Source organism: Ambystoma mexicanum, chromosome 7q (genome assembly GCF_040938575.1).
Source record: "Ambystoma mexicanum isolate Mex_15411 chromosome 7q, UKY_AmexF1_1, whole genome shotgun sequence".
Lineage (NCBI taxonomy): Eukaryota > Metazoa > Chordata > Amphibia > Caudata > Ambystomatidae > Ambystoma > Ambystoma mexicanum.
Window position 1 is genome coordinate 511,133,967 of NC_090941.1, and position 12,429 is coordinate 511,146,395.

Here is a 12,429-nt window from a genome sequence, read left to right on the forward strand (position 1 = left end):
GTTCAGAAGCTGAAGTTGAAACTTGAAGCTGTTTATCCTTGAAGCTAGCTGGAAGAAGAGGAATTGTTGCTGCTTTCCTTTGATGAAATCCAAAAGCTGTCAAGTCTGTCAAGGACTGATCTGAGAGAGGACCTGGCTGGGAGACCTCTCCCTGAGTTACGAGGGAACATCGTGCAAAGGCTGATCTTCATTGAGGTACCCTGGAAGCCAGTCTTGAAGGCTGTCGACCGGAGAAGGGGTTCATCGAGAATCTTGAAGTGTAGCACCAGGACATCGAGGCCATCAAAGTCCATCACCGTTGACCGGGGTTTGCAGGATTTCCGTAAACGCTGTAAGCTACGACTGAGGAAAGTCAGCTGGTGGTTTTCCCACCACCCGAAGTCCACAAAGATGCTGACAAGTGAAGATCTGAAGTCCAGCCCATGGTCAAGTCCCGATCGCCGAAGCTATCCCGACGCCCACATTCATCACTGAGTCTTCTTTTTTGCGGAACCAAACTCTTTGCACCGAAGTGGACTGCACGGCTCATTTTCACAGGACTTCTGCGACTGATCCTCGAAGAGCGCCGCGAAGGTCGAAGCTGCAGTCTTGTTCACCTTTCTTTGAGGACTCTCGACACCCTGTGGCTCCTGCTTTAAAGGGAGTCCACTCTCCAGGGATCCGCTGACAAACCATTGAAGAAACTCTTCTAACTCTGGTACATTGGGGTAGTTAAACATTTTTGAACCAGGAAACAAGACTCTTTAAGATTGACTGGGCTTGTTAATACACTTCATTACAGGTTGACCAGGTGGGGGGATCCTCACTCAGAATTGTGCCTTGGTAGAGGTGCAAAGCATTGTGCCATTGTTTAACCTAACTTGTCTTCTTCCCTATGCACTATGCTGTTACATATTGCTGCATGATATCTATTCCATTATAACTGTCAGCAGCTGATGCATTTTAAAGGAATCAATAGCTATGTGTGGTACCACATAGACATTCTATTTATTTGTCATATTAGAATTGCCAGAATACAAAATGTGTTATTAATTGATCTATATATCTTGAGCATTATTTTTATATAAAAAACTATGTCAGCACATAACATAGTGTGTGGACATTCCTTTGTGGGGTCTTGGGGACAACACCGTACTCAAGAACCAGCCTGCATCACCTCCTGAGAGCTTAAGCCTTGGTTCCTAATCCAAGGTACCAAATAGAGAACCCTGGCTAGGGTGCTCTGTGCTTCTACTCTGCCATATAGCGGGCAGGAGTACAGATACCTGCCTCCAGTCTTTACACTTGCTTTGGGCAATGGCCTGCGTTTAGAATGGTTGCTGTTGGCTTTTGTGGCCGGGGCTGTTGCAATAATTTCAGTGGGACAGTGCAAAACATTAGTCACTTCAACTTTATGAGATATTTTGAGCATGTGCAAGTCAAATTTTCTAGTGAGTTCTAGAACTTGTTAGGTGAAGGAGAGATTCCCACCGAAGATGAATGCCAGGTTGTTTTGCTTATTGACGGGGTGGGAGACAATACCATGGCAGGTGGCCAAGGAAACTGGATCAGAGCAGGAATGGAGAAGCTCATAAAAATTATATTGGCTTTTAAAACTTTGAGGCAAAACCTGTTTCTATTACCCAGTCATATATGTGCCAGAGGCAAACTGACATGCGATTGTGATCCAATATTGGACCTGCTAATCGGACTGTGATCTAGGTGTCAAGAGTGTACATTTGAAAAGAGAAGGAGATACGAGTGAGGAGGACAGGGGAAAACTCCATGTAGGTGTTACACCACCACCCCAGAGATGGAAGCGACTCTTCGGGGACTCCATTGTTGCTTACTCTGAGCTTAGAGAGAAAAGCTCAGGTCCAACTTATAAATTCTCAATTGTCAAGGAAGGATCCATTTTAAAACACAGACTTCAATATATGCAGGAGCAGTCCTGGAGCTGGGAGTGAAGCAGGAGCCTCCTCCTGCCCAAAGGTAGGCCACCTGGCGTTTCGACCGCAACGACCGAAAACTCTGATCTTTTCCTTAATATATGCGGATGTATGCACGATGCCTACGCTCCACACGACGACCTTCGTGACACCTTCTGCGAGCCCAAGAACTGCTGAAACCTAGATCTAACTATCCCTACCTATAGTGTTTCTACAAGAGGCCGCCATTCCAAGATGGCCGCCCGACTCATCTAGACTCTGCCCCTCCTTGGCCGAGTCCACGCGAGCTGCATCGCGCACACTATTGGCTGCCTGATTTCATTTCTCAACCTATCCACGACCGGCAGGCGCAAGCCGGCTGCAGCACGAAGGCGTGCACTAAGGCAGCTTCCCTGTCCATGCCTGTGTCTGCTCACTAGCACACGGCACCCCGAGGACAAGGGTCCCCACCTTCCACTGCAGGAGCAGTCCTGGAGCTGGGAGTGAAGCAGGAGCCTCCTCCTGCCCAAAGGTAGGCCACCTGGCGTTTCGACCGCAACGACCGAAAACTCCGATATTTTCCTTAATATATGCGGATGTATGCACGATGCCTACGCTCCACACGACGACCTTCGTGACACCTTCTGCGAGCCCAAGAACTGCTGAAACCTAGATCTAACTATCCCTACCTATAGTGTTTCTACAAGAGGCCGCCATTCCAAGATGGCCGCCCGACTCATCTAGACTCTGCCCCTCCTTGGCCGAGTCCACGCGAGCTGCATCGCACACACTATTGGCTGCCTGATTTCATTTCTCAACCTATCCACGACCGGCAGGCGCAAGCCGGCTGCAGCACGAAGGCGTGCACTAAGGCAGCTTCCCTGTCCATGCCTGTCACTGTCTGCTCACTGGCCACTGGCCAGGAACTCTGCCCGTGAGCCTTCCCACCGGCAACCAAAGGTACTGTACAAACTGTCTCCTGATCGCCTGATCTGTCTACCCCCACCTCTTTGGCTTACACACCTCCTTATATAGCTACAACTATGAGTATATGCAAATGCTGCCCTGATTACATGCAGCCTGCTAAATATCTCGCACTATATACTCACTCAGACGCTCAAGCACAGAGCAATCTGCCCTCTAAGCGCGGTGCTAGCGCCTACGTATCTGCATTCCTTGCTTTAGCCATCCTCCGTCATAACCAATTCTGCCCACTCTGCAACATGGCATCACTGTATTGTGCCTTATGGTCGCCCAGAGACCACTGTAGTATTGTGTAGTGCCTTATGGTCGCCCAGAGACCACTGCATTATTGTGTAGTGCCTTATGGTCGCCCAGAGACCACTGTAGTATTGGGTAGTGCCTTATGGTCGCCCAGAGACCACTGTAGTATTGGGTAGTGCCTTATGGTCTCCCAGAGACCACTGTAGTATTGTGTAGTGCCATATGGTCGCCCAGAGACCACTGTAGTATTGTGTAGTGCCTTATGGTCGCCCAGAGACCACTGTAGTATTGTGTAGTGCCTTATGGTCGCCCAGAGACCACTGTAGTATTGTGTAGTGCCTTATGGTCGCCCAGAGACCACTGTACTATCACTCTCAGCCCAGTATCTGACCTCGGTTTTTAGACTTACATCTGACTGTCGCACTTAGCCCAGTATCTGACTGCTACTCTTAGACTAGTACGTCACTGCTGCATTAATCTCGCCAAGTATTTGAGAACTGTACTCTGCCTACTCTGCCCCGTATCCACCCACGGCAACTAATTCCAGCCCACCTAGCTCAGCTAGTAGTAACAGTATGTACTTCCACATGCCTAACCCAGTTCACCTTGCACAGTTCACCAAACTGACAATTATCCTTACCATCATCTACATGACCATGCCTACAGTTCTGCCTACAGAGGGCCTTGGTGCCCACATACAACTCATCTCTAAACCTTGCAACTTAGAACAAAGGAAGCTTAGACTCCGGGCTCGACTACCTAAAATATTCAAACCTTTTACTAAATATAACATTAACCTAGAACACCTTCGACCCAAAATATCCCGACCACTGGTAACCACCGCCCCTTTCAGACGCCAACCATACCATAAAATCAATAAACTTATAGCCAACCCCCCGCTCACAGCGCAGCTAGAACCTGAACTAAAAGCTGCTCTAATCAATGCCAGATCATTAGTCGCCCATGCCACTGACATAGCAGATATCATACGGGATAATAGCCTTGACTTCATTGCCATTACTGAATCTTGGCTCCACGATGCAGCAGGTCCGGCTCTCACTCTGGCAGTCCCAGAGAATTATACCATTCTCAGAGCTGACAGACCAGACTCGCGTGGTGCAGGAATTGCAATTATCGCCAAATCTGATCTCTCTATGAGAATCACACCCACACCCTCCCTCAAATCCTGTGAGCTTCTCTCTATCAAACTACCGACTGCGAACTCCCAAACACTAAACATCCACCTTATCTATAGACCCCCTGTCCCCGTCAGCACCTTCACTGAAGATATCACCACTGTTATCTCTGAGAAGCTAAAAGAGTCCTCCCAAACACTAGTACTAGGAGATTTCAATCTAGGGCTCAACGATATCAACGACCATCATTCTACTGCCACGGGCAATACTCTGTCAGTGCTAGGCTTCACGCAGCTTGTGAATACTCCCACACATATCAAGGGAAGAACACTAGACTGGATTGCCAGTCACAACTGCTACCCTTCTATAACAGCCATCACCCCCCAAATATGGTCTGACCATTACCTTACCTTATCTCTTTTACCCTCAACACCAAAAGACCCATAGTCTTAACACCCACGCCAGCCACACCCACCTTAACGAGAAACAAGAAAAATATTACAGCCGACAATATTCTGCCCCACATCCTACCCAAACTAAATTCCCTACCTGACCACTCTGACCCAGGCATCCTAGTGGATGCATTCAACGCAGCCATGTGCTCTGCTCTTGACAGTATTGCTCCATTTAAACTTCGGATTAGTAAACCTAAAAAGCATTTGAACTCATGGTTTACACCCCACCTAAAAAACCTAAGACTACAGAAGAGAAAATGCGAAACAGCTTGGAACCGGCATCCGACCGCTGAAAATAAAACTAACCTAATTAACATCTCCTCGCAATACAAAAAAGATATCATCCTGGCCAAACAAGAAACCTATAATAATAGGATCACCCAATCCAACTCCAGCATGAAGGAGCTATTCTCCATCCTAAAGGAATTGGAAACTCCTATCACAGTACAGGATGACTCCATTAAAGACAAAACTTGGTGCACAGACATACAACTGGCACTAACCAACAAAGTATCCAACCTCCAAACAAAAATTGCCCTAAAGAAAGCCTCACTGCCAACTCAACCTCTGCTAGTCAAATTTCCCACATCCAAACCTAAAGAATCCACCCAATTCCGTTTCTCCAAGGTCTCAGCAATTGAGGTGGAGAAGACCATTTTGACTCTCAAACCTTCTAATTGCAAAGGCGACCAATGCCCCGCACAACTGATCAAGGATGCGGCTAGGGACTTAGCCCCCTTTATTACAAAACCTATCAATGCCTCCTTCACTACGGGCACCATCCCCCGCAATTTAAAGGAATCTTGGGTACTCCCCCTCCTAAAAAAGCAAACACTGGACCCCAACATTCCCACTAACTACAGGCCCATCACCACGGTTCCCTTCCTACTAAAAATATTAGACAAGGTAGCATACACCCAAATCCAGAACTTCCTTGAGATGAACCATCTCCTTGGCACCCGCCAATCCGGTTTCCGTCCGCAACACGGCACAGAGACTGCCCTTATCGACCTAAAAGCCCAAATAGACTCACTCAGAGACGAGGGAAAACTAGCTCTCCTCCTCCTTCTAGACCTCTCAGCCGCCTTTGATCTGGTGGACCACAAAGTCCTATGTAATCACTTGGACTCGGCTGCCCACTTCTCAGAGGAGGCTATAGTCTGGATTCAATCATTTCTTAGTGACAGGACTATGAGGGTGTTCTCCCCCGCAGCGGCAGCAGACCCTATCCCAATCACTTGCGGTGTGCCCCAGGGATCCTGCGTCTCGCCGACACTCTATAACATCTTCACCAAGCCACTCTTTGACGATCTTGATAATCTGGGTATCACCTACACTAACTATGCAGATGATACTCAGATTCTCTTACCACTTACTGGGGATTACATCGAAGATCTGGCTCTGGTGAATAGAGTCTATAGCATCGTTCAAGCATGGATGGCCAACCATGGCCTATGCTTGAACGATGACAAAACAGAACTCATCATCCTGGGCACGGCAGCCCGCATCTCCAAACTTAACCAAAACTACTCCGCCTTCATCATCGATGGTAACACTATCAAGGTCGCCAGAGAAGTAAAAACCCTAGGTTTTTACCTTGATGCGACACTATCTTTCACCAAACAGGTGAACTCACTGTCATCATCCACTGCCTATACATGCAAGTTAATACGAGCTGGGAAACCATTCCTTTCAGAGGACAGCTGTCTTATTCTAGCTAGAGCCCTCATTCTATCGAAACTAGATTATTGTAACGCCCTCTACATAGGGACTACCAAACAAATCATCTACAGAATCCAAGTGCTCCAAAACAATGCACTTAGAGCGGCCCTAAGTATCCCCAGAAGTGCACACATTTCAGAAATAAGACGAAAACACAAATGGCTTTCCACCCAAGAAAAAATCAACCTTAAATCTGCTTCCCTTATCCACAAATGCCTAAACAACAAAGCTCCCCGATACCTCTCAGAACGCTTCAACAGGAAAAATCAAACGAGACTCACAAGGACAGCCAGCCCCAACTGCCTCCTAGTGCCCAGATTCAAACTAGCCACCATTGGAGGTTCCAGCTTCCCAGTTAAGGTAGCACAGTTATGGAACTCCCTACCTCTTGCACTCAGATCTGACCAAACCTTCAATAACTTCAGAAAGAACACCATAAAATGGCTTATTGAGAATGCGACATAGCGTATGTCACTTTATACGTAACGTCTTTTATAATGCTTGTGCTGACCTGCTTTTACTGTTCGATCGCCATAGATTTGACTGTTTAGCTACGCCTTATCTGCACGTGCACTTGCCCTACCCTGCAGATTCGAAATGTCCACTATGCCTGTAACCTGTAACTTTTAACGTTAACTTATCTGTAACCTGTAAACGTTAACTAAGCTGTAAACCTCCTTGTTCTCTTGCGCCCTGCTACCCCAGGGTCTGGTGCACACAATAAATAAATAAACAAACAAACAAACAAACAAACAAACATGTGTCCGGAACCGGAAATTGCAACACGTGCAGTACCAGTGACGATGCCTGTAACACAAAGGATTCTTGAAACAAGGGGCCTCATTACAAGTGAGGCGGAATGGGTTAACGGGACCCGCTAAAGGAGGCAGACCCGTTAAACCCGTTCCGCCTCATTACAAGCTCCCCTCGCGGGACCCGGTAAGTAACACCTGGTCAAACCAGGCGTGTTTACCGGGTCCCGCGAGGGGAAGAGGGAGCAAACAACGGGCCGCTCGTAATCGGCCCATTGTTTGTTCCCTCCCCCATTCCCATTCAGCCTTCTGGGGGCTGAAATGGGAATGGGGAAGGTCCGGGCCCGGGTTCCTGGAGGGAGGAATTACCGGGCCCTCCGAACTCAGAATGGCCTGGTAATCCCCCATTCTGGGAACCCGCACCCGATTTTGGCGGCAGCCATGCCGCCAATAGCGGCATGGCTACCACCAAAATCTTAATGAGGCCCAAGGTATCCACTGAGAAAATCCTATATGCATTCACAAAGATATGTGGGTCTTCTGGACAGAGTCCCGGAAGAAGTGAGAACATGAGCAAGAAAAAGGATTGGTGATGTCATGCGGAGCAGAACTGAAGCACCCTGAAAAGATATGCAAGACAAAAGAACATAGACATTCTATAAGATCTTAAGAGGAGGTGTCAAAGATGGGCAGCATTTCAGGCTCTAGATGAAAGTGGTCATGCAAAGAAACGCTGAAGAAAATGCAAAGTCATTTTATAATTGTACAAATGCAGTAACGCAAGTAGATAAAGAGATCGTGAGGCTGGCTACGAAGTGAATAGATTGCGGTGATGGGTCAATGTATATACATAGGAATGTGTAGAACCTGGATGTTGCACGGTGCACTTTATCAAGGCTTGAACCCCGTAAATAGAAAGGGTTTTCAGTGTGGTGCAGTTGGAAAATAGTTAATGGTAAAGGAGAATTCAAAAAAGGCTGGCTGGCCCAGCACCAAGAGTTGCTGCCACTGTGAGCCTGGTTGTCTGTCAAGTAGTTACATGAACGTGAGATAGAAACAAACTTCTGTTTGAGGTGGAATGAAAAACCACTGAAGGCATCAAGAGTTTATCATTTAATAATATTATATGCAGCAAAAGAGCTCGAAAACATGGTCTCCAGTCACATGGTCAGATTTAAATAGACTTTGGGTCGAGCTACACCGAAACCAGAAGATAAAACCATGCCACACTCCCTTTTATTCTCAGGCAAAGAGAGCTTCTGCAAGGCCAAGCTCAAATCCTTAATTGAATGGCAGACCACAAGAGTGATGATAGATGTCAGACTAATTGGGTGGGAAGCTAAGTTCAAGACCAGCATACAGGCACCTGGGGTACCAGCCTGTGTGCTGCTAGCATGTGGAATATTCCAGAAGGGTACAAGCGTGCCAACCAACTATAGAGGGCCATGTAACAGAAAGCCCTATAGTTTGTGTAACCAATGAATCATCGTGTATTTTGTGACGATGAAGATTGAAACAGAATTTACTACACGGCACACTCCAGACCAGGACTCTCCACTGGTAAGGGATATGGCGCACAATAAAAATGCTTTTAATTTTATTGATTTCAGATTCCTCTTTGGGAAGGCACCCAACCCTTCTCACAACCCCCTTGACAAACACCCTGTGTCGCAATGGACCATGAACCAGGCCGGTGTGTAATCATGAAATATTTATTTCTTCTTAAATTCAAATGCAAAATCAAACAAATCAAGTTTAGGGCAGCAATCACCAGTGTGGTGATAATATACAGCAACATGTTATAATACACTTTATTCTTTGGTGATAATACACAGCAAAATGTTATAATACACTTAATTTAACTTTCTAACATCAGATACATCAATGTAAATATGAATGGAAGCAAGATCACTTTTTTGGTCATACTCCTAGATAGCACTTGTGTTAGATACTCCCCCTGCAACACTCCCCCAAACTCCTGCTGACTAAATTCTGGGTGGGTGGAAAGGAGTGGTAAGGAGTCACAAATGAGAGGGAAAAATCAGATTTTAATTCCGACCTACCACCCCAGAATGGGATGCCAAAATTAAATGAAAACCTTGAAAAAGGAGCAAAATGGCACTCAGAGTTCACTGGATAATTAGAGGTCAGTTTACGTGTACGGTAGAATGTATAGGACAGTAATTTGTGTGGCTGTACTAATGAGGCAAGAAAAATGACAAGGTACAGGGCAAGGTACTAAAGCAACATAAATACAAGTGAAAAATCGACTTTGGGAAGGAAAGCAATGCAGCAAAAATCACACGTGGCAAAGTTGCAATTTCTTTTTTTACACAGACTTCCGACAACTGTATTTTCTGATGGGATAAAAAGGCACATAACAGATAGGATACTGAAGTGAAGGGATGACTTCTTTATGGGTGACAGTATGGGTTTCTTTATGGGAATGAAAATCAGATTTTATAATGAAAGCAATCACACGGGCAAAAATTGGTCTTTTAGTGGCTAGATTATTAAAGAAAGACACTGCAAGCAAGGAGGTTAATTTGCAATTTTAACCAATTTGCTCCGCATTCCTCCCTGTAGGGGAATTAATTAATTTATTTCTGAACTGGTACTAAGGACTTACACAAATAGCTGAAAGGATTTGAAAAGAATTATGCTAACATATATATACTACACAGATTCTTCTAAGGACCGGATAAACAGAGGACGCTAACAATTGGAGAAATTACTAGGGTTCTTATGGGATTTTTATAGGATTGGTCAGAATGCAAGATAACAGAGTGGTCTAGGCATCTTTTTGGTATTGGAGAGGGTAATACTTACAAAATGCACTTCAGTTAGGTAATTTGGACAGCTAACCGGGTCTCTGGACAGTGAGGCAAGTATCTGGTCACTGGGCAGCGGCTGGGTTATCCTTTAGGGAACAGCTGGGCAACAGGGGTCTGGTCACTGTGGACAATGGGGTGCATCAACTAGGCAAAGGGGACTAGTTGCTGGATTCTCCCCAAGGGATCTGCAGCCTTTCCTCCTTTATCCCTGAATTATTGGGATAAATCTGGATCGGGATAGGTGGTTCTGCCTGGATCTGGATCAGTTACCTAAGGACCTGGTTCTGGAGTCTTGGAGTCTTGCAGGGTGAATTTTGAATGTTGAATCTCCCTATGCCTTCCTGCCTAGCTCTTATATAGGCAGAATGACATCAGAGAATTTACAATTTGGGCAGAAATAATCTGGACATACCTCTTGACTTAGGATAGGTCAGGTTATTCCTGTCGCCACCTCCCTCTGAGCTGATTGGACTGAAGGATGTGACCACCCCTGAGGTGTATGCATTTAGGTGTATTATAACTCATTTGTCCCACAAGCCTAAATTTTCACTAAAAGAAGTTATGGAATACAACTTTATATTTACAATAGTCCCCATGATACACATCATATAGGCAGATGCCATATTTCACAAGGAATATTCCGGTTCAAACACCGAGTCTGTGCGATACTGCCTCGCAGTTTATCACTAGAAACATTTTACTTAGTGTCCAGCATATTTTCTCCAAATTTAATATCTGTACCATTTATGCTTTCCCCAGAAATGCCTTTTTACTGCCATGCACGTCGTCCTCAGGCCAGGAAGACACACATAGGTCCTCATTCCAAGTATGGAGGTAACCATGCCAGCTGTATGGCTACCCTCATACCGGGTACTGGGTCTGGGTTCCTTGAATGGGGAAATACCGGGCCATTCCGACCTTGGAGGGCCCGGTATTTCCCCATGCAAGGAACCCGGACCGGTACATCCCCATTCCCATTTGAGCTCCCATAGGGCTCAATGCGAATGGGGAGGATGCTAGCAATGGGCCCGTTAATGATGGGCCTGTTGTTAGCATCCTGGTCTGGTGGTTTTGCCAGGTGTCCTTAGCGGGTCCCGCGAACAGACCTCATAATTGGGCGGTAGGGGGTTGACAGCGCCGGAAGCTCTACCAGCCCCGTTTACCCCCTAGCGCCAGGGTCATGATGAGGCCCATAGTCTTATTTTGCTTGTCCAAAAATGTAATTAAAACTGTCATAATCTCACATTACTGCTTATTCAGATTATTGAAATAAATGTCTTAATGTAAATTATTTCAAATCTATGGATGGCATTTTTTGCTGTATAGGCAGTCCTTCAAATCTTCACAGCCAACCTGCCCCCTCTGTCTAAGTCTGACCAACAGGCGTCGCATGGCACTCTTTGATCCTGGGCAGTTGAAGCTAAGGAGGAATGTCAAAAGAATTCATACTTCTTTGTGACAGTGATAGTTCTCCTGGGTCCATTTTTTCTTGCTGTAGAAAAGCCAGTCAGTCTGACGATGGTGCGAACTCCCACACTTGGGCCCTTTTCAGATGCTCATGGGGGGCTGGTCCCTTTGAAGTGCCTGCCTTTGCCAAAACTGGTTCTGCTACTTTCAAAAAAAATGTTTCCTTCTCTCTCTTTCTTTCACAGAAACCAAGTCTTTTTGTAAATAATGTAATCCACATTTAAACCAGACCCCATCCTCACACATATCCTAATATTTCTGTGCAAGTAATGACATTCTTTCACATTTACAGCCTGATTCATGGAATTATTTGCGTGAAAAACGCAGATTTGCGTGCCTTTCTGCCCGAAAATCCCTGTTTGAAGTATGGGGATTTTCGGGCAGAAAGGCGCACAAATCTGCGTTTTTCACGCAAATAATTCCATGAATCAGGCAGTTAGTTTCCAATTTGTCATCTCACTGCTTTACAAAAGCATGTTTACACGTGTTTATTTTCTACATGTTGATTTCACAAGATGCGGTTTTCTTCACATTTGCTTTCTGAAGGCTTTTTTTTTATAGCTCTGGTCAGTTTCTCAACACAGGGATATGCTTGAAAAATTGTTTCTGTGTAATTGACATATAGCAAGAGAGGGAGAGCTTTCTTTTGAAGTACTTTGCGTGGATTCATTTGTTTCCAAAGTGAATCTTACCCTTGTGGACTGAAATAAAATTGCTCTTCACAGACTTTATTTGACAAAACAATGCCGTTCTGGGAGGAGTGGCCCTCATTTGATTGTAATCAACATGAAATATATGGACATGGGTGTCTTTTACTTAGAACACAACTGTGAGATGTTTAAAGATGAAGATAGCACCAGCGTGAGCATTTTAAATACAGCAAGAGCATTTTAAATACAGGACATTTTCTTGTGCAGATTTGAGTTTTTGAG